Below are 20,363 nucleotides of genomic sequence, written 5' to 3'. Positions count from 1 at the left end.
GGTCAATGATTCGTACTCTGATTGGTCCCCGGTTATTAGTGGTGTACCCCAAGGTTCTGTACTGGGACCGCTGTTGTTTAATTTATTTATTAATGATATAGAGGATGGTATTAACAGCTCTGTTTCTATCTTTGCAGATGACACCAAGCTTTGTAGCACAGTACAGTCTATAGAGGATGTGCATAAGTTACAAGATGACTTGGATAGACTAAGTGTCTGGGCATCCACTTGGCAAATGAGGTTCAATGTGGATAAATGTAAAGTTATGCATCTGGGTACTAATAACCTGCATGCATCGTATGTCTTAGGGGGGATTAAACTGGCAGAGTCACTGGTAGAGAAGGATCTGGGTGTACTTGTAGATCACAGACTACAGAATAGCATGCAATGTCAGGCTGCTGCTTCCAAAGCCGGCAGGATATTGTCATGTATCAAAAGAGGCATGGACTCAAGGGACAGGGACATAATACTCCCCCTTTATAAATCATTGGTACGGCCTCACCTGGAATATGCTGTTCAGTTTTGGGCACCTGTCCATAAAAGGGACACTGCAGAGTTGGAAAGGGTGCAGAGACGCGCGACTAAACTAATATGGGGAATGGAACATCTTAGCTATGAGGAGCGATTAAAGGAGTTACAATTGTTTAGTCTTGAGAAGAGACGTTTAAGGGGGGATATGATAAACGTATATAAGTATATTAATGGCCCATACAAAAAATATGGAGAAAAACTGTTCCAGGTTAAACCCCCCCAAAGGACGAGGGGGCACTCCCTCCGTCTGGAGAAGAAAAAGTTTAGTCTCAAGGGGCGACACGCCTTCTTTACCATGAGAACTGTTAACTTATGGAACAGTCTACCTCAGGAACTGGTCACAGCAGGAACAATTAACAGCTTTAAAACAGGATTAGATACATTCCTGGAACAAAATAAGATTAATGCTTATGAAGAAATATAAAATCTCATCCCTTCCCCAATATCGCGCCACACCCCTACCCCTTAATTCCCTGGTTGAACTTGATGGACATATGTCTTTTTTCGACCGTACTAACTATGTAACTTCATAAACCTTAGCAGAGGAGGCAGGAATAATTTTTCAGCGCAATTCAGTGTCTTTGTTCCACAAAAAATCATCTGCTGGTTATACTAGTCTGTAGATGGTATAATACACAGCAGTCCATTCCTAGTCTTTGACAGAGTGCAATTTTGTGTTTAGCACACAGCTTTTTTTGGCTGCAGCACTGTTGTGTACTGCTGTTTTTTTTTAAAACAAAAATATGTTTTTTTTTAAGGGTACTGTAGCGCATTTTTCTGCCCTCATAAGTGCATACCACATATGTACATCTAAGTAGTGTACTACAGTTGTCCCTCAACATGTTCCAAATGACCCATCGTTTGTTGAATCCATCGTATGTTGAGGGATTCATGCAATGTAAAAAGTGCATTTAATACTCACCTGTCCCCGCCGCTCCGGACCGCATCCTCACCGCTCCCGATGCTGTCCCAGGTGCTCCCGATGCTGTCCCGCTGCTCCGGCATCTTTTTTGGGATCCTCTGGCTTCTTCCGCATCTTCTCCTGGGTCTGGGCCTCGCTTTCTGGTGACGTTATTACGCACGGCGTGCGCAGTGATGTAAAATCGATGCCGGAAAGCGATCCCGGACCCCAGAGAAGATGCAGAAGACACCGGAGGATCGCGAAGTGGACCCGGAGCAGCGGGGATAAGTAAGTGAACCTGTCCGGGATGCTTAAACTGCTGTCCGACAGCAGCTTAAGCATTTTGCGCTCTGAGAGGCCATCGTATGTCGATTTGATCACATGTCGGGGCCATCGCATGTCGGGGGGGGGGTTACTGTATTTTGTACCTGTTAATCTGTCAAGGGCTTTCATACTGTGAAAGGACAGACAAAAGTAATCACTGGCTGGTGTTTTACAAAAATACAGAGTTTTTAGGCGTACTGTAGTGCATTTTTCTGCCCTCATAAGTACATACTACATACGTACATCTAAGTAGTGTACAAATTTGTACCTGTTAATCTGTCAAGGGACTACATACTGTGAAAGGACAGAAAAAGTAATCACCGTCTGGTGTTTTACAAAAATACTGAGTTTTTAGGTGTACTGTAGCGCATATTTCTGCCCTCATAAGTGCATACCACATATGTCCATCTAAGTAGTGTAGTAATTTGTACCTGTTAATCAGTCAAGGGCCTACATACTGTGAAAGGAATGATAACAGTAATCACTGGTTGGTGTTTAACAAAAATACAGAGTTTTTAGGTGTACTGTAGAGCATTTTTTCTGCCCTCATCAGTGCATACCACATACCTACATCTAAGTAGTGTACTATTTTGTACCTGTTAATCTGTCAAGGGCCTACATACTGTGAACGTCCAGGCAAAAGTACTCACTGGCTGGTGTTGTACTCAGATACTTTTCAAAGTGTACTGTAGAGCATTTTTCTGCCCTCGTCAGTGCATACCACATACCTACATCTAAGTAGTGTACTATTTTGTACCGGTTAATCTGCCAAGGGCCTAGATACTGTGAAAGGCCAGCCAAAAGTGCACCTGCTGCTGTTCTAGACATAAACTGTTTTAAGTGTAGTGAAGCGTATTGTACTCCCCTTATATACGCACTAAGTATGTCATGGAGAAAAGTGCCAGGACGTTCACAGAGGAGTGGCAGAGGCCTAAATCCTTCAGGCAGAGGTCGCAGCAGACTACGGGCGAGTGTCAGCAGGATTTGCAGCAAGAGGCCTGAGCTCCCATTATCAGCTAGCGGTCGTGTCTCGACCAGCAACCCATCTGCCATTGTCAATTGGATAATACGGTCATCCACTTCATCACAAGTAACATCTGACACCCACAGTCAATAAAAATAAAACAAATGACTCGGCACTCAAGAATATGCTTGTGTGTAATTTATTTCATACGCAATCCAAGTAGATAATGTTTCGGTCAGGCATTGACCTTCATCAGATCTAAAGGATATGAAATCAATATTCTCATATAAGTGATAAATAGATTGGTGAAACACATCTTATAAAAAGAACCGAGGTGACAAATCCATATCGAGATGACAGATCAATATCTAAACTATATGGTAAGGGACTATAAATTCAGTACATTTGATATCCCAAGTAATCAAAATTGCATAAGTAATAAAGTGAATGAACAATGAGAGAGCAGTACACTGTGACAAATAGTATATAGAAAAGCATTCTATGCAATGTGGCAAAGCAATGCCAATAGGGTCTGTTAAATTTAAGAGACACACAGTATGTCATCAACTTAGGTATAATGGAAACCTGATGTGGGGTATGTAGTTCAATCACAACTCATAACTGTCAAGATCTATTATATTATATTATATTAAATAAATGATCATAATGGAGGTTTACAGAAACATGGAAAGCATTGATAGCAGTGGATAACCAACACAGTACAGGTATCATCTACAAAAGCACATAAGAAACTCTGGAATATGAGTAAATGAGGTATTGAGCTGATTGGAGTACATAAATATAACAGGGGAAGCACTCAAGACATGGTTAATAGAATAATCTATAGGCAGAGAAAGATCACAATTGCATACAGTAGTATACATAGAACATATCAGGGATCAATAACAGAGATAACACCCATGGTGGGAGACTCACCTAGATTGCTGCGGAGTAAATGCTGGAGAACGCGGCTAAAACCGCTGTGGCGTGGGTCATATGAGGAGCGACCGCAGTCGCTAAGGCATCTGCCCAGCTTAGAGTAAGCAGGCACATATCGGAGCCGACCGGAAGTCACGTCGCAAGCAGCGCGACGCCACTTCCAGTACGGCATCCGGGGGAATGTAATGAAAAAGGCTAGAAAAAAAGAGTTAGATAGCGGAAGCACTAGGTGTGTATCGATAGGAATAAAGTTCAGATGGGATGAATGGAAAAAATAAAAAAATGGAGTGTGGAAATAAATCGTGGAACCAGAAGTGGGTGTAGATGCGTTCCACAGTGACCGACAATTGCGTCACGTGGAACGCAAATAGTAGAGAGCATGGGAACTTAACTAATGATGGGGGCTGAAAGAAAGAAAACAAGAAAAACAAGAATATAATAGAAGACAGAATAAAAAGGGACAAAATGGCAATAGTACACAAATAATGGCAATACTAATCCTAAAAATCATGATAGGCTTAAAAGGGCATACTAAGGCGCAGAGGAATGTTGTAGTGTGAAATAATGTATAATGATAATAATACGTATATGGTAAAATAATGAGTGTAATCAATGAGCTACTGTGAGAAAGCGGTATAGATGAATACTAGTGGAAATGGATGAATGGAAAGGATAGAGAAAAATAGAGAACATAACCTGCTAATATGGCAATGTCTAGCAACAATATGAGGTGGGGTACATAATGTAGAAGATGGGGAATGTAATAGAAAAAATATGGAAACAAAAATGGGGAGGGGGGAGGTTGGTTTGATAGAGAAGAAGAAAACAACATAAAAAAAGAATGCAAAAAGAAAACAGAGATACCAGGGACAAACTATGGAAAAAATTATTTGTGATAAAGGATACATCCAAATCAAAGGGAAATCCATCTCCGCAGCAATTCAAGAGGCCTATAGTAGTACATGGAGAGAAACAGAGCAATTAGTATCTAATTATGTCAATTGTGTGATCTCATATTCTCTATTAAGGCCATGGGGTTCAAGAGTTTGCAAGGTGGGAATCCAATAGGCCTCCCGTCTTTTGAGTGTCTTACGTTGGTCACCCCCTCTCCGCAGTCGAGGTACCTGGTTCATGGCAGTGCTGATATCTGGAGCTGTAACTATGGTCAGGAACAATACATGTCCTTTACGGCTCACTGGGTGAATGTGGTTCCTGCAGAGCCACAAACCCAACTTGGACAGATCACGCCGCTTCCTCCTCCACGCTCTCAGGCCGTTGGTCCTGTGACAGTGTGCGACTCCGCCTCCTCATCCTCCACCGTGTCCTCAGCCTCCACTGCCCAGACAAGTATCAGTGGCCCTTCAGCATACCATGTGTGTCACAATGTTCTTCACATGGTTTGCCTTGGCGCAAAGGGTCACACAGGGGAGGAACTGCTAAAAGTCATTCCTAAAGAAATCGGAGCATGGCTTACTCCACACAAACTGGAAATGGGAACCATGGTGACTGACAATGGGAAGAACATCTTGCATGCGCTGCAACTGGGAAGGCTGAGCCATGCGCCCTGCCTGGCACACTTGTTCAATCTAGTTGTGAAGCAGTTCTTGAAGTGTTCCCCCCATTTGCAAGACATCCTAACAATGGGAAGGAAACTTTGCATGTACTTCAGCCACTTGTACACCACAAAGCACACCCTCCTTGAGCTGTGCATCAGAATGGTATCCCCCAACATAGTCTGATTTGTGACGTTGCCACACGGAAGTCCACCCTCCATATGTTGGACCGACTGTACGAACAGAGAAAAGCCATCACCGATTTCTTGATGCTCAAAGCGGATAGGGGTACTCTCCTGTGTAAATTCAATGTGAATCAGTGGCAGCTCATGCGTGACAGCTGCCGTTTGCTCAGGCCCTTTGAGAAAGCCACATTATTAGTAAGTTGCCTGGATTACGGGATGAACAGTGAAGCACAGTTTAGGTTTCGTCAAATGGACGATTTTCTAGTAATCTGACAGGAGATGAGGAGCAGGAGCAGCCAGAGGAGCTAGAGGACCCAGACACACCGTGGCAGTATGCAGTGAAGATGGAGGCAGGGAGTCCCTCCGAGTCACTTGCACAAATGGCACGATGAATGCTCACTTGCTTGCGTAGTGACAGCTGAATTGTCACTATTCGGCAGCGGGATGACTTCTGGATCTTTACCTTATTGGACCCTCGCTACTGCCACAAAATTGGGTGCTTTTTTACACCCACTGAGAGGAAGGACAAAATGACCTACTACAGAGGCATCCTATGTAGTCAGTTGGCCGATGCCTATCGGCACCATCGTCCATCCTTCCTTAGGTCTGAATCAGGGGGCCCTCTGCGCTCACCTTCCACTGTCATGGCTGCTGGGGAGGGGTGGGGTGGCGGGAGCAGTACCAGCTCCATCAGCAGCAACCTGAGTCTACAGTCGCTGATGAGTAGCTTTCTTCACCCGCATAGTGAAGCAAATCATCATCAGCAGGTAGACCTGGAGCAGGACCTGAACCAGCAGGTGGTGGCATACCTTCACATGCCCATGCCAACACACCTTGAAGATCTGCTGGACTTCTGGGCAGCCAAACTTGATTTGTGGCCGCAACTACAGTAGCAGAGTTTGCCCTGGACAAGCTGTCCTGCCCGGCCAGTAGTGTGCCATCAGAGTGGGTGTTTATTGTGGCGGGGGCCATAGTCACCCCAAGGAGAACTCATCTGTCCACGAAAAATGTGGAGAGACTGACCTTTGTGAAGAGGAATCAGGCATGGATCAGCCAGGATTTCCAACCACCAATGCCTGATGCATGAGAGTAGATTGACCATGGTGCCACACCTACACTTTACAAATATGGATAGTGCCAAAGAAATTTAAGGCGCTGCTCCCCAGTTACAAACATTCCTCCGCATCAGACCTTTTTTCACCCACCTTCGTCACCGGGTACTGATATTGCCACCCACTGCCCCACTCTGTCACCGGGTCACTTTCAGGACTCCTGATGCTGCTGCTGCCACTTCCCGGCTGTCTCATTCAGCCACTATATGGTCTCCTCATGCTTCAGCCACCTCCAAGCTGTGCCATTCATCCAATATATGGTTTACCGATGCTTCAGCCAGCTCCAGTCTGTGTCATTCAGCAACTACATGGTTTAGTGATGCTGCTGGGCCTAGGACATTACCTATATATGTTTATGTTAGCACTAGGTACCATACATCTTCAATGGAAATTTCAAAATTCATCTTTTATTCTTAGAGATTGTGAGGCCCTATTGTCTCCTCCTCTGTCGCCAACTCCAGGCTGTGCCATTCAGACACTATATGGTCTCCCCATGCTGTCACAAACTCCAGGCATTCATTCAGCCACTAAATGGTCTCCTCATACAGATGCCACCTCCAGGATGTCTCATTCAGCCACTATATGGTCTCTTCTCATGCTTCAGCCAACTCCTAGGCTGTGCCATTCAGCTACTATATGGTCTCCTCCTACTGATGCCACCTCCAGACTCTGTCATTGTACTGCCATGTGACATGTGACTCCTTGTTAGATTCTGTCCTATGTACCCACAAGCCGGGGCCCGGGACACTAAAACTTGGGAGTTAAAAGTTCAATTTCAAAATCCTTAATTTAAATTTCAAAATCTTATATTTAAATTTTAAAATCAAAAATTTCAATGGTCTCCTCATGTTTCTGCCAACTCCAGGCTGTGCCATTCAGACACTATATGGTCTCCTTATGCTTCTGCCAACTCCAGGCTGTGTGATTCAGCCAATATATGGTTTACTGATGCTGCTGTTCATGGGTCTGGGCCTACATTTTTTTATGGTAGCACTAGCTACCCTAAATCTTCAATTTAAATTTCAAAATTCGACTTTTATTCTTAGAGATTGTGAAGCACTGGTGTCTACTCATGCTGCTGCCAACTCCAGGCTGTGCCATTCAGACACTATATGGTCTCCTCATGCTTCAGCCATTTCCAGGCTGTGTTATTCAGGTAATATATGGTTTACTGATGCTGCTGGGTCTGGGTCTGGGGATAAAAAAATTGTTATGGTAGCACTAGCTACCCAAAATCTTCTGTTGAACTTTCAGAATTCTTCTTTTAATCTTAGGGATTGTGAAGCCCTAGTGTCTACTCATGCTGCTGCTAACTTATGGCTGTGCCATTCAGACACTATATGGTCTCCTCTTGCTTCAGCCAACTCCAAGCTGTGTCATTCAGGCAATATATGGTTTACTGATGCTGCTGGGCCTGGGTCTGGGAATAAAAATGTTGTTATGGTAGCACTAGCTGTGTCATTCAGCCAGTATATTGTCTTCTCATACTGATGCCACCTCCAGGCTCTGTCATTGTGCCGCTCTATCACCTGACACCCATAGCAAGATGGTGCACCACCACATTATGGGTGTCAGGTCTGAGCATGCCTAGATGAACAGTTTCCTGGAAAGTGGATTGGTCATCGTGGGCCAGTTGAATGGCCCCCAAGGTCTCCCGATCTGACCCCCTTAGACCTTTATCTTTGGGATCATCTGAAGGCAATTGTCTATGCTGTGAAGATATGAGATGTGCAGCACGTGAAACTAAGGATACTGGAAGCCTGTGCTAGCATTTCTCCTGCGGTGTTACTATCAGTGTGTGAAGAGTGGGAGAAGAGGGTTGCATTGACAATCCAACACAATGGGCAGCACATGGAACACATTTTATAAGTGGTCAGAAACTTGTAAATAACTCATGAAAGAATAAAGTTACATTAAAACCAAGCACATCATTGTTTGTCTTGTTAAATTCCCAATAAGTTTGATTCAAGTAATGGAGAGGTATGTACCTTTCCTTGGTGAGGATCGCACAGCGGCGCTAGCAGGAGGCTGTCTTGTCAATTATGCACAGGAACAGCAGTAGTAAAACCAAACAGGTTTATTGGTAGGTATAAAATAAAATAAAAACAGGTACAGAGACAACGAGTTTCGCAAGGGAGACCTGAACGAAGCCATAGAAATATTAAAATGATAACCAAACACATTTTTCTATACACTATCCCTTCCCACCTAGTGTATATATATATATATATGTGTATACATATATCTTTGTTTAATATACACAAAATCCCCTCCCTATCCGTCCATTATCACATTATGGTACCCATAATTGGAATCCTATATTTATCTGAACAAATCGCTATGAATATATCCCACATTTTGGGGCTATAGACTGGCCTGGGCCCAAAGCCAGAGACCTACCCCCACCCTTAACCACAAATCCCCTCTCCTCCCCTTACCGCCCTCTTCCCCCTAGTTTTCTATGCAGTACATCTGACAGCAAAACCTCATTTCCCATAATGAAATATTTATTATGGAATATAATTCGATTGGTGTTATTGACCAGCAATGCGGGGGTTAACAACTTCCACACACCAGGACGACTGTGACATAAAGATACGGCTCCATTATAATTACAAATATACACTTATCCGGTAATACTATCCCCTCAGGACACATGCACTACAAGGCATGCAGATTATAACATTAATATTGATGATATTGACTAGAAATTTGCGAATCGAAGTTGACGAACCTGAATTTGTTACGAATTTCATGAAAAATCAGATTCGCAACGATATACGCAATACGAATATCGCCGCGATTCTATTGCACGAATCGCTTCATTAAACTCCATTTTACAGCGTTCCAGGCTATTGGGGACCTAAGATGGCGGATCCACATGTGAGGACAGGGGGCAGGGGATTATGGGAGGGCGGGAAACAGCGGCGAGAATGAAGATAGGCGGGCTGACCCTGAATCACATGTGAGATACAGCCTATCAGTGTTCACTGACCAGTGTGATGTCACAGCCCCTATATAATCGGCGGCCATCTTGCCTCTTTTCATTTAATCTATGCACTCAGATGGAGAGGACGGGACTGCGTGTGTGTGAATAGCTCATACCACAGCGTTACACTGCAACTGCTAGTCACATCAGCATTAGGGAAAGGCAGGAGTGCAGAGTGCTGAGCTGTTACTCTGAGAAGGATCATTGATTGCTAAAACTCCTATTCACGTTATTGAGCATTGCAGCAGAGAGGGGCAGATAGCTGTCAGCTGCCTCATACAGATCTCCAAGCTGCCTGAACTTTATCAAACATCTTATCTCCTCATTGTTCAGCCCAATTGAGTTTATTTTTATTTGCTCCACAAAACTTCTGCTGCTCAGAATTGTGTGACAGAGTGCAATTTAGGGTTCAATCCCTGGATTTTTTTTTTGTGGTGCTGCACTGTTGGGTCCTGCTGCTGTTCAGAAATACGTGATTGTTCAGTGGACTGTAGTGCATTTGCACCTTTTGTACCTGTTAATCTGTCAAGGGGCTGGCTACATACTGTGCAAGTCCAAAAAATACTATTCACCAGCTGTTTTTTTTTTTTTAAACGTTTTTTTCTGTGTATAGTTACGCATATAACTGCCCTCATCAGTGCATACCGCATAGGTACATCCAAGTATTGTACCATTAAGTACCTGTTAAGCTGTCAAGGTGCTCCATACCTTCAAAGTCCACACAATAGTATCCACCGGCTGGTGTTTTACAAAAATACAGATTTTTTTTCTGCTAATAGTTAGGCATATTACTGCCCTCATCAGTGCATACCGCATAGGTACATCCAAGTATTGTACCATTTAGTACCTGTTAAGCTTTCAAGGTGCTCCATACCGTCAAAGTCCAAACAATAGTATCCACCGGCTGGTTTATTACAAAAATACAGAGTTTTTTCTGCTAATAGGCCCTCTTCAGTGCATACCGCATAGGTACATGCAAGTATTGTACCATTTAGTACCTGTTAAGCTGTCAAGGTGCTCCATACCGTCAAAGTCCAAACAATAGTATCCACCGGCTGGTGTTTTACAAAAATACAGTTTTTTTCTCTGCTAATAGTCAGGCATATTACTGCCCTCATCAGTGCATACCACATAGGTACATCCAAGTATTGTACCATTTAGTAGCTGTCAAGGTGCTCCAAACCCTCAAAGTCCAAACAATAGTATCCACCGGCTGGTGTTTTACAAAAATACAGAGTTTTTTCTGCTAATAGGCATATTACTGCCCTCATCAGTGCATACCGCATAGGTACATGCAAGTATTGTACCATTTAGCACCTGTTAAGCTGTCAAGGTGCTCCATACCGTCAAAGTCCAAACAATAGTATCCACCGGCTGGTGTTTTACAAAAATACAGAGTTTTTTCTGTAATAGGCCCTCATCAGTGCATACCGCATAGGTACATGCAAGTATTGTACCATTTAGTATCTGTTAAGCTGTCAAGGTGCTCCATACCGTCAAAGTCCAAACAATAGTATCCACCGGCTGGTGTTTTACAAAAATACAGATTTTTTTTTGCTAATAGTTAGGCATATTACTGCCCTCATCAGTGCATACCGCATAGGTACATCCAAGTATTGTGCCATTTAGTAGCTGTCAAGGTGCTCCAAACCATCAAATTCCAAACAATAGTATCCACCGGCTGGTGTTTTACAAAAATACTGATTTTTTTTCTGCTAATAGTTAGGCATATTACTGCCCTCATCAGTGCATACCGCATAGGTACATGCAAGTATTGTACCATTTAGTACCTGTTAAGCTGTCAAGGTGCTCCATACCGTCAAAGTCCAAACAATAGTATCCACCGGCTAGTGTTTTAGAAAAATACTGAGTTTTTTCTACTAATAGGCATATTACTGCCCTCATCAGTGCATACTGCATAGGTACGTGCAAGTATTGTACCATTTAGTACCTGTCAAGGTGCTCCATACCGTTAAAGTTCAAACAATAGTATCCACCGGCTGGTGTATTACAAAAATACAGAGTTTTTTCTGCTAATAGGCCCTCATCAGTGCATACCGCATAGGTACATGCAAGTATTGTACCATTTAGTACCTGTTAAGCTGTCAAGGTGCTCCATACCGTCAAAGTCCAAACAATAGTATCCACCGGCTGGTGTTTTACAAAAATACTGATTTTTTTTTCTGCTAATAGTTAGGCATATTACTGCCCTCATCAGTGCATACCGCATAGGTACATCCAAGTACTGTACCATTTAGTAGCTGTCAAGGTACTCCAAACGGTCTAATTCCAAACAATAGTATCCACCGGCTGGTGTTTTACAAAAATACTGATTTTTTTTCTGCTAATAGTTAGGCATATTATTGCCTTCATCAGTGCATACCGCATAGGTACATGCAAGTATTGTACCATTTAGTACCTGTTAAGCTGTCAAGGTGCTCCATACCATCCAAGTCCAAACAATAGTATCCACCGGCTGGTGTATTACAAAAATACAGAGTTTTTTCTGCTAATAGGCCCTCATCAGTGCATACCGCATAGGTACATGCAAGTATTGTACCATTTAGTACCTGTTAAGCTGTCAAGGTGCTCCATACCGTCAAAGTCCAAACAATAGTATCCACCGGCTGGTGTTTTACAAAAATGCTGATTTTTTTTCTGCTAATAGTTAGGCATATTACTGCCCTCATCAGTGCATACCGCATAGGTACATCCAAGTATTGTGCCATTTAGTAGCTGTCAAGGTGCTCCAAACCATCAAATTCCAAACAATAGTATCCACCGGCTGGTGTTTTACAAAAATACTGATTTTTTTTCTGCTAATAGTTAGGCATATTACTGCCCTCATCAGTGCATACCGCATAGGTACATGCAAGTATTGTACCATTTTGTACCTGTTAAGCTGTCAAGGTGCTCCATACTGTCAAAGTCCAAACAATAGTATCCACCGGCTAGTGTTTTACAAAAATACTGAGTTTTTTCTGCTAATAGGCATATTACTGCCCTCATCAGTGCATACCGCATAGGTACGTGCAAGTATTGTACCATTTAGTACCTGTCAAGGTGCTCCATACCGTTAAAGTCCAAACAATAGTATCCACCGGCTGGTGTATTACAAAAATACAGAGTTTTTTCTGCTAATAGGCCCTCATCAGTGCATACCGCATAGGTACATGCAAGTATTGTACCATTTAGTACCTGTTAAGCTGTCAAGGTGCTCCATACCGTCAAAGTCCAAACAATAGTATCCACCGGATGGTGTTTTACAAAAATACTGATTTTTTTTCTGCTAATAGTTAGGCATATTACTGCCCTCATCAGTGCATACCGCATAGGTACATCCAAGTACTGTACCATTTAGTAGCTGTCAAGGTACTCCAAACGGTCTAATTCCAAACAATAGTATCCACCGGCTGGTGTTTTACAAAAATACTGATTTTTTTTCTGCTAATAGTTAGGCATATTATTGCCTTCATCAGTGCATACCGCATAGGTACATCCAAGTATTGTACCATTTAGTACCTGTTAAGCTGTCAAGGTGCTCCATACCATCCAAGTCCAAACAATAGTATCCACCGGCTGGTGTATTACAAAAATACTAATTTTTTTTCTGCTAATAGTTAGGCATATTACTGCCCTCATCAGTGCATACCGCATAGGTACATCCAAGTATTGTGCCATTTAGTAGCTGTCAAGGTGCTCCAAACCCTCAAATTCCAAACAATAGTATTCACCGGCTGGTGTTTTACAAAAATACTGATTTTTTTTCTGCTAATAGTTAGGCATATTACTGCCCTCATCAGTGCATACCGCATAGGTACATGCAAGTATTGTACCATTTAGTACCTGTTAAGCTGTCAAGGTGCTCCATACCGTCAAAGTCCAAACAATAGTATCCACCGGCTAGTGTTTTACAAAAATACTGAGTTTTTTCTGCTAATAGGCATATTACTGCCCTCATCAGTGCATACCGCATAGGTACGTGCAAGTATTGTACCATTTAGTACCTGTCAAGGTGCTCCATACCATTAAAGTCCAAACAATAGTATCCACCGGCTGGTGTATTACAAAAATACAGAGTTTTTTCTGCTAATAGGCCCTCATCAGTGCATACCGCATAGGTACGTGCAAGTATTGTACCATTTAGTACCTGTTAAGCTGTCAAGGTGCTCCATACCGTCAAAGTCCAAACAATAGTATCCACCGGCTGGTGTTTTACAAAAATACTGATTTTTTTTCTGCTAATAGTTAGGCATATTACTGCCCTCATCAGTGCATATCGCATAGGTACATGCAAGTATTGTACCATTTAGTACCTGTTAAGCTGTCAAGGTGCTCCATACCGTCAAAGTCCAAACAATAGTATCCACCGGCTGGTGTTTTACAAAAATACAGATTTTTTTTCTGCTAATAGTTAGGCATATTACTGCCCTCATCAGTGCACACCGCATAGGTACATGCAAGTATTGTACCAATTAGTACCTGTTAAGCTGTCAAGGTGCTCCATACCGTCCAAGTCCAAACAATAGTATCCACCGGCTGGTGTATTACAAAAATACAGAGTTTTTTCTGCTAATAGACCCTCATCAGTGTATACCGCATAGGTACATCCAAGTATTGTACCATTTAGTACCTGTTAAGCTGTCAAGGTGCTCCATACCGTCAAAGTCCAAACAATAGTATCCACCGGCTGGTGTTTTACAAAAATACAGTTTTTTTCCCTGCTAATAGTCAGGCATATTACTGCCCTCATCAATGCATACCGCATAGGTACATCCAAGTATTGTACCATTTAGTACCTGTTAAGCTGTCGAGGTGCTCCATACCGTCAAAGTCCAAACAATAGTATCCACCGGCTGGTGTATTACAAAAATACTGAGTTTTTTCTGCTAATAGTTAGGCATATTACTGCCCTCATCAGTGCATACCGCATAGGTACATCCAAGTATTGTGCCATTTAGTAGCTGTCAAGGTGCTCCAAACCATCAAATTCCAAACAATAGTATCCACCGGCTGGTGTTTTACAAAAATACTGATTTTTTTTCTGCTAATAGTTAGGCATATTACTGCCCTCATCAGTGCATACCGCATAGGTACATGCAAGTATTGTACCATTTTGTACCTGTTAAGCTGTCAAGGTGCTCCATACTGTCAAAGTCCAAACAATAGTATCCACCGGCTAGTGTTTTACAAAAATACTGAGTTTTTTCTGCTAATAGGCATATTACTGCCCTCATCAGTGCATACCGCATAGGTACGTGCAAGTATTGTACCATTTAGTAGCTGTCAAGGTGCTCCATACCGTTAAAGTCCAAACAATAGTATCCACCGGCTGGTGTATTACAAAAATACAGAGTTTTTTCTGCTAATAGGCCCTCATCAGTGCATACCGCATAGGTACATGCAAGTATTGTACCATTTAGTACCTGTTAAGCTGTCAAGGTGCTCCATACCGTCAAAGTCCAAACAATAGTATCCACCGGATGGTGTTTTACAAAAATACTGATTTTTTTTCTGCTAATAGTTAGGCATATTACTGCCCTCATCAGTGCATACCGCATAGGTACATCCAAGTACTGTACCATTTAGTAGCTGTCAAGGTACTCCAAACGGTCTAATTCCAAACAATAGTATCCACCGGCTGGTGTTTTACAAAAATACTGATTTTTTTTCTGCTAATAGTTAGGCATATTATTGCCTTCATCAGTGCATACCGCATAGGTACATCCAAGTATTGTACCATTTAGTACCTGTTAAGCTGTCAAGGTGCTCCATACCATCCAAGTCCAAACAATAGTATCCACCGGCTGGTGTATTACAAAAATACTAATTTTTTTTCTGCTAATAGTTAGGCATATTACTGCCCTCATCAGTGCATACCGCATAGGTACATCCAAGTATTGTGCCATTTAGTAGCTGTCAAGGTGCTCCAAACCCTCAAATTCCAAACAATAGTATTCACCGGCTGGTGTTTTACAAAAATACTGATTTTTTTTCTGCTAATAGTTAGGCATATTACTGCCCTCATCAGTGCATACCGCATAGGTACGTGCAAGTATTGTACCATTTAGTACCTGTCAAGGTGCTCCATACCATTAAAGTCCAAACAATAGTATCCACCGGCTGGTGTATTACAAAAATACAGAGTTTTTTCTGCTAATAGGCCCTCATCAGTGCATACCGCATAGGTACGTGCAAGTATTGTACCATTTAGTACCTGTTAAGCTGTCAAGGTGCTCCATACCGTCAAAGTCCAAACAATAGTATCCACCGGCTGGTGTTTTACAAAAATACTGATTTTTTTTCTGCTAATAGTTAGGCATATTACTGCCCTCATCAGTGCATATCGCATAGGTACATGCAAGTATTGTACCATTTAGTACCTGTTAAGCTGTCAAGGTGCTCCATACCGTCAAAGTCCAAACAATAGTATCCACCGGCTGGTGTTTTACAAAAATACAGATTTTTTTTCTGCTAATAGTTAGGCATATTACTGCCCTCATCAGTGCACACCGCATAGGTACATGCAAGTATTGTACCAATTAGTACCTGTTAAGCTGTCAAGGTGCTCCATACCGTCCAAGTCCAAACAATAGTATCCACCGGCTGGTGTATTACAAAAATACAGAGTTTTTTCTGCTAATAGACCCTCATCAGTGTATACCGCATAGGTACATCCAAGTATTGTACCATTTAGTACCTGTTAAGCTGTCAAGGTGCTCCATACCGTCAAAGTCCAAACAATAGTATCCACCGGCTGGTGTTTTACAAAAATACAGTTTTTTTCCCTGCTAATAGTCAGGCATATTACTGCCCTCATCAATGCATACCGCATAGGTACATCCAAGTATTGTACCATTTAGTACCTGTTAAGCTGTCGAGGTGCTCCATACCGTCAAAGTCCAAACAATAGTATCCACCGGCTGGTGTATTACAAAAATACTGAGTTTTTTCTGCTAATAGTTAGGCATATTACTGCCCTCATCAGTGCATACCGCATAGGTACATCCAAGTATTGTGCCATTTAGTAGCTGTCAAGGTGCTCCAAACCATCAAATTCCAAACAATAGTATCTAATAGGCCCTCATCAGTGCATACCGCATAGGTACATCCAAGTATTGTACCATTTATACAAGATTGTAGATGTGCACCATGTCTGTTTTCTACCCCAATTCACACTGTGTTTTCTATCCCCCTCCTTATTTTTTGTTTGAACATGTGTCTGCACTCTTCCCCACCCCCTCAGCCCAACCCTATATAAGTAGTAGTTAGCTACACAAGGGCCATTTCTTTTCTAGCAGCCTCCCAGTCTGACTGGGAGAGCATGGTAAGTGTGCTATTACACCTTGTTCACACTGGTGTGGTGCTGTGTGGCGTCCGTTGCTGCCGTGGCGCCGTGTCCAAACAATAGTATCCACCGGCTGGTGTTTTACAAAAATCCTGATTTTTTTTCTGCTATTAGTTAGGCATATTACTGCCCTCATCAGTGCATACCGCATAGGTACATCCAAGTATTGTACCATTTAGTACCTGTTAAGCTGTCAAAGTGCTCCATACCGTCAAAGTCCAAGCAATAGTATCCACCGGCTGATGTTTTACAAAAATACAGATTTTTTTTCTGCTAATAGTTAGGCATATTACTGCCCTCATCAGTGCATACCGCATAGGTACATCCAAGTATTGTACCATTTAGTACCTGTTAAGCTGTCAAGGTGCTCCATACTGTCAAAGTCCAAACAATAGTATCCACCGGCTAGTGTTTTACAAAAATACAGAGTTTTTTTCTGCTAATAGGCATATTACTGCACTCATCAGTGCATACCGCATAGGTATGTGCAAGTATTGTACCATTTAGTACCTGTCAAGGTGCTCCATACCGTTAAAGTCCAAACAATAGTATCCACCGGCTGGTGTATTACAAAAATACAGAGTTTTTTCTGCTAATAGGCCCTCATCAGTGCATACCGCATAGGTACATCCAAGTATTGTACCATTTATACAAGATTGTAGATGTGCACCATGTCTGTTTTCTACCCGAATTCACACTGTGTTTTCTATCCCCCTCCTTATTTTTTGTTTGAACATGTGTCTGCACTCTTCCCCACCCCCTCAGCCCAACCCTATATAAGTAGTAGTTAGCTACACAAGGGCCATTTCTTTTCTAGCAGCCTCCCAGTCTGACTGGGAGAGCATGGTAAGTGTGCTATTACACCTTGTTCACACTGGTGTGGTGCTGTGTGGCGTCCGTTGCTGCCGTGGCGCCTTGTCCAAACAATAGTATCCACCGGCTGGTGTTTTACAAAAATCCTGATTTTTTTTCTGCTATTAGTTAGGCATATTACTGCCCTCATCAGTGCATACCGCATAGGTACATCCAAGTATTGTACCATTTAGTACCTGTTAAGCTGTCAAAGTGCTCCATACCGTCAAAGTCCAAGCAATAGTATCCACCGGCTGATGTTTTACAAAAATACAGATTTTTTTTCTGCTAATAGTTAGGCATATTACTGCCCTCATCAGTGCATACCGCATAGGTACATCCAAGTATTGTACCATTTAGTACCTGTTAAGCTGTCAAGGTGCTCCATACTGTCAAAGTCCAAACAATAGTATCCACCGGCTAGTGTTTTACAAAAATACAGAGTTTTTTTCTGCTAATAGGCATATTACTGCACTCATCAGTGCATACCGCATAGGTATGTGCAAGTATTGTACCATTTAGTACCTGTCAAGGTGCTCCATACCGTTAAAGTCCAAACAATAGTATCCACCGGCTGGTGTATTACAAAAATACAGAGTTTTTTCTGCTAATAGGCCCTCATCAGTGCATACCGCATAGGTACATCCAAGTATTGTACCATTTAGTACCTGTTAAGCTGTCAAGGTGCTCCATACCGTCAAAGTCCAAACAATAGTATCCACCGGCTGGTGTTTTACAAAAATACTGATTTTTTTTCTGCTAATAGTTAGGCATATTACTGCCCTCATCAGTGCATACCGCATAGGTACATCCAAGTACTGTACCATTTAGTAGCTGTCAAGGTACTCCAAACGGTCTAATTCCAAACAATAGTATCCACCGGCTGGTGTTTTACAAAAATACTGATTTTTTTTCTGCTAATAGTTAGGCATATTATTGCCTTCATCAGTGCATACCGCATAGGTACATCCAAGTATTGTACCATTTAGTACCTGTTAAGCTGTCAAGGTGCTCCATACCATCCAAGTCCAAACAATAGTATCCACCGGCTGGTGTATTACAAAAATACTAATTTTTTTTCTGCTAATAGTTAGGCATATTACTGCCCTCATCAGTGCATACCGCATAGGTACATCCAAGTATTGTGCCATTTAGTAGCTGTCAAGGTGCTCCAAACCATCAAATTCCAAACAATAGTATTCACCGGCTGGTGTTTTACAAAAATACTGATTTTTTTTCTGCTAATAGTTAGGCATATTACTGCCCTCATCAGTGCATACCGCATAGGTACATGCAAGTATTGTACCATTTAGTACCTGTTAAGCTGTCAAGGTGCTCCATACCGTCAAAGTCCAAACAATAGTATCCACCGGCTAGTGTTTTACAAAAATACTGAGTTTTTTCTGCTAATAGGCATATTACTGCCCTCATCAGTGCATACCGCATAGGTACGTGCAAGTATTGTACCATTTAGTACCTGTCAAGGTGCTCCATACCATTAAAGTCCAAACAATAGTATCCACCGGCTGGTGTATTACAAAAATACAGAGTTTTTTCTGCTAATAGGCCCTCATCAGTGCATACCGCATAGGTACGTGCAAGTATTGTACCATTTAGTACCTGTTAAGCTGTCAAGGTGCTCCATACCGTCAAAGTCCAAACAATAGTATCCACCGGCTGGTGTTTTACAAAAATACTGATTTTTTTTCTGCTAATAGTTAGGCATATTACTGCCCTCATCAGTGCATACCGCATAGGTACATCCAAGTATTGTGCCATTTAGTAGCTGTCAAGGTGCTCCAAACCATCAAATTCCAAACAATAGTATCCACCGGCTGGTGTTTTACAAAAATACTGATTTTTTTTTCTGCTAATAGTTAGGCATATTACTGCCCTCATCAGTGCATACCGCATAGGTACATGCAAGTATTGTACCATTTAGTACCTGCTAAGCTGTCAAGGTGCTCCATACCGTCAAAGTCCAAACAATAGTATCCACCGGCTAGTGTTTTACAAAAATACTGAGTTTTTTCTGCTAATAGGCATATTACTGCCCTCATCAGTGCATACCGCATAGGTACGTGCAAGTATTGTACCATTTAGTACCTGTCAAGGTGCTCCATACCGTTAAAGTTCAAACAATAGTATCCACCGGCTGGTGTATTACAAAAATACAGAGTTTTTTCTGCTAATAGGCCCTCATCAGTGCATACCGCATAGGTACATGCAAGTATTGTACCATTTAGTACCTGTTAAGCTGTCAAGGTGCTCCATACCGTCAATGTCCAAACAATAGTATCCACCGGCTGGTTTATTACAAAAATACAGAGTTTTTTCTGCTAATAGGCCCTCATCACTGCATACCGCATAGGTACATCCAAGTATTGTACCATTTAGTACCTGTTAAGCTGTTAAGGTGCTCCATACTGTCAAAGTCCAAACAATAGTATCCACCGGCTGGTGGTTTACAAAAATACAGTTTTTTTTCCTGCTAATAGTCAGGCATATTACTGCCCTCATCAGTGCATACCACATAGGTACATCCAAGTTCTGTACCATTTAGTAGCTGTCAAGGTGCTCCAAACCCTCAAAGTCCAAACAATAGTATCCACCGGCTGGTGTTTTACAAAAATACAGAGTTTTTTCTGCTAATAGGCATATTACT

At 42.1% G+C, this 20,363-nt stretch overlaps 1 long non-coding RNA gene across 1 annotated transcript in view; it reads right to left on the bottom strand.

Moving 5' to 3' along the window:
• Nucleotides 1-2,942: 2,942 nt before the first annotated feature.
• Nucleotides 2,943-20,363, bottom strand: part of LOC130356377 (uncharacterized) — a 32,054-nt gene continuing 14,633 nt past the window's right edge. Inside the window, exons 2-3 of the long non-coding RNA XR_008888869.1 lie at nucleotides 4,566-4,609; nucleotides 2,943-3,088 (exon numbers count right to left, since the gene is read on the bottom strand). This is a non-coding gene — a long non-coding RNA (uncharacterized LOC130356377). The remainder of the gene's footprint in view (nucleotides 3,089-4,565; nucleotides 4,610-20,363) is intronic.

Source organism: Hyla sarda, chromosome 2 (assembly GCF_029499605.1).
Source record: "Hyla sarda isolate aHylSar1 chromosome 2, aHylSar1.hap1, whole genome shotgun sequence".
Classification (NCBI taxonomy): domain Eukaryota; kingdom Metazoa; phylum Chordata; class Amphibia; order Anura; family Hylidae; genus Hyla; species Hyla sarda.
The sequence above is the reverse complement of the archived record's forward strand: the minus strand, read 5'-3'. Positions and strand labels throughout refer to the sequence as shown.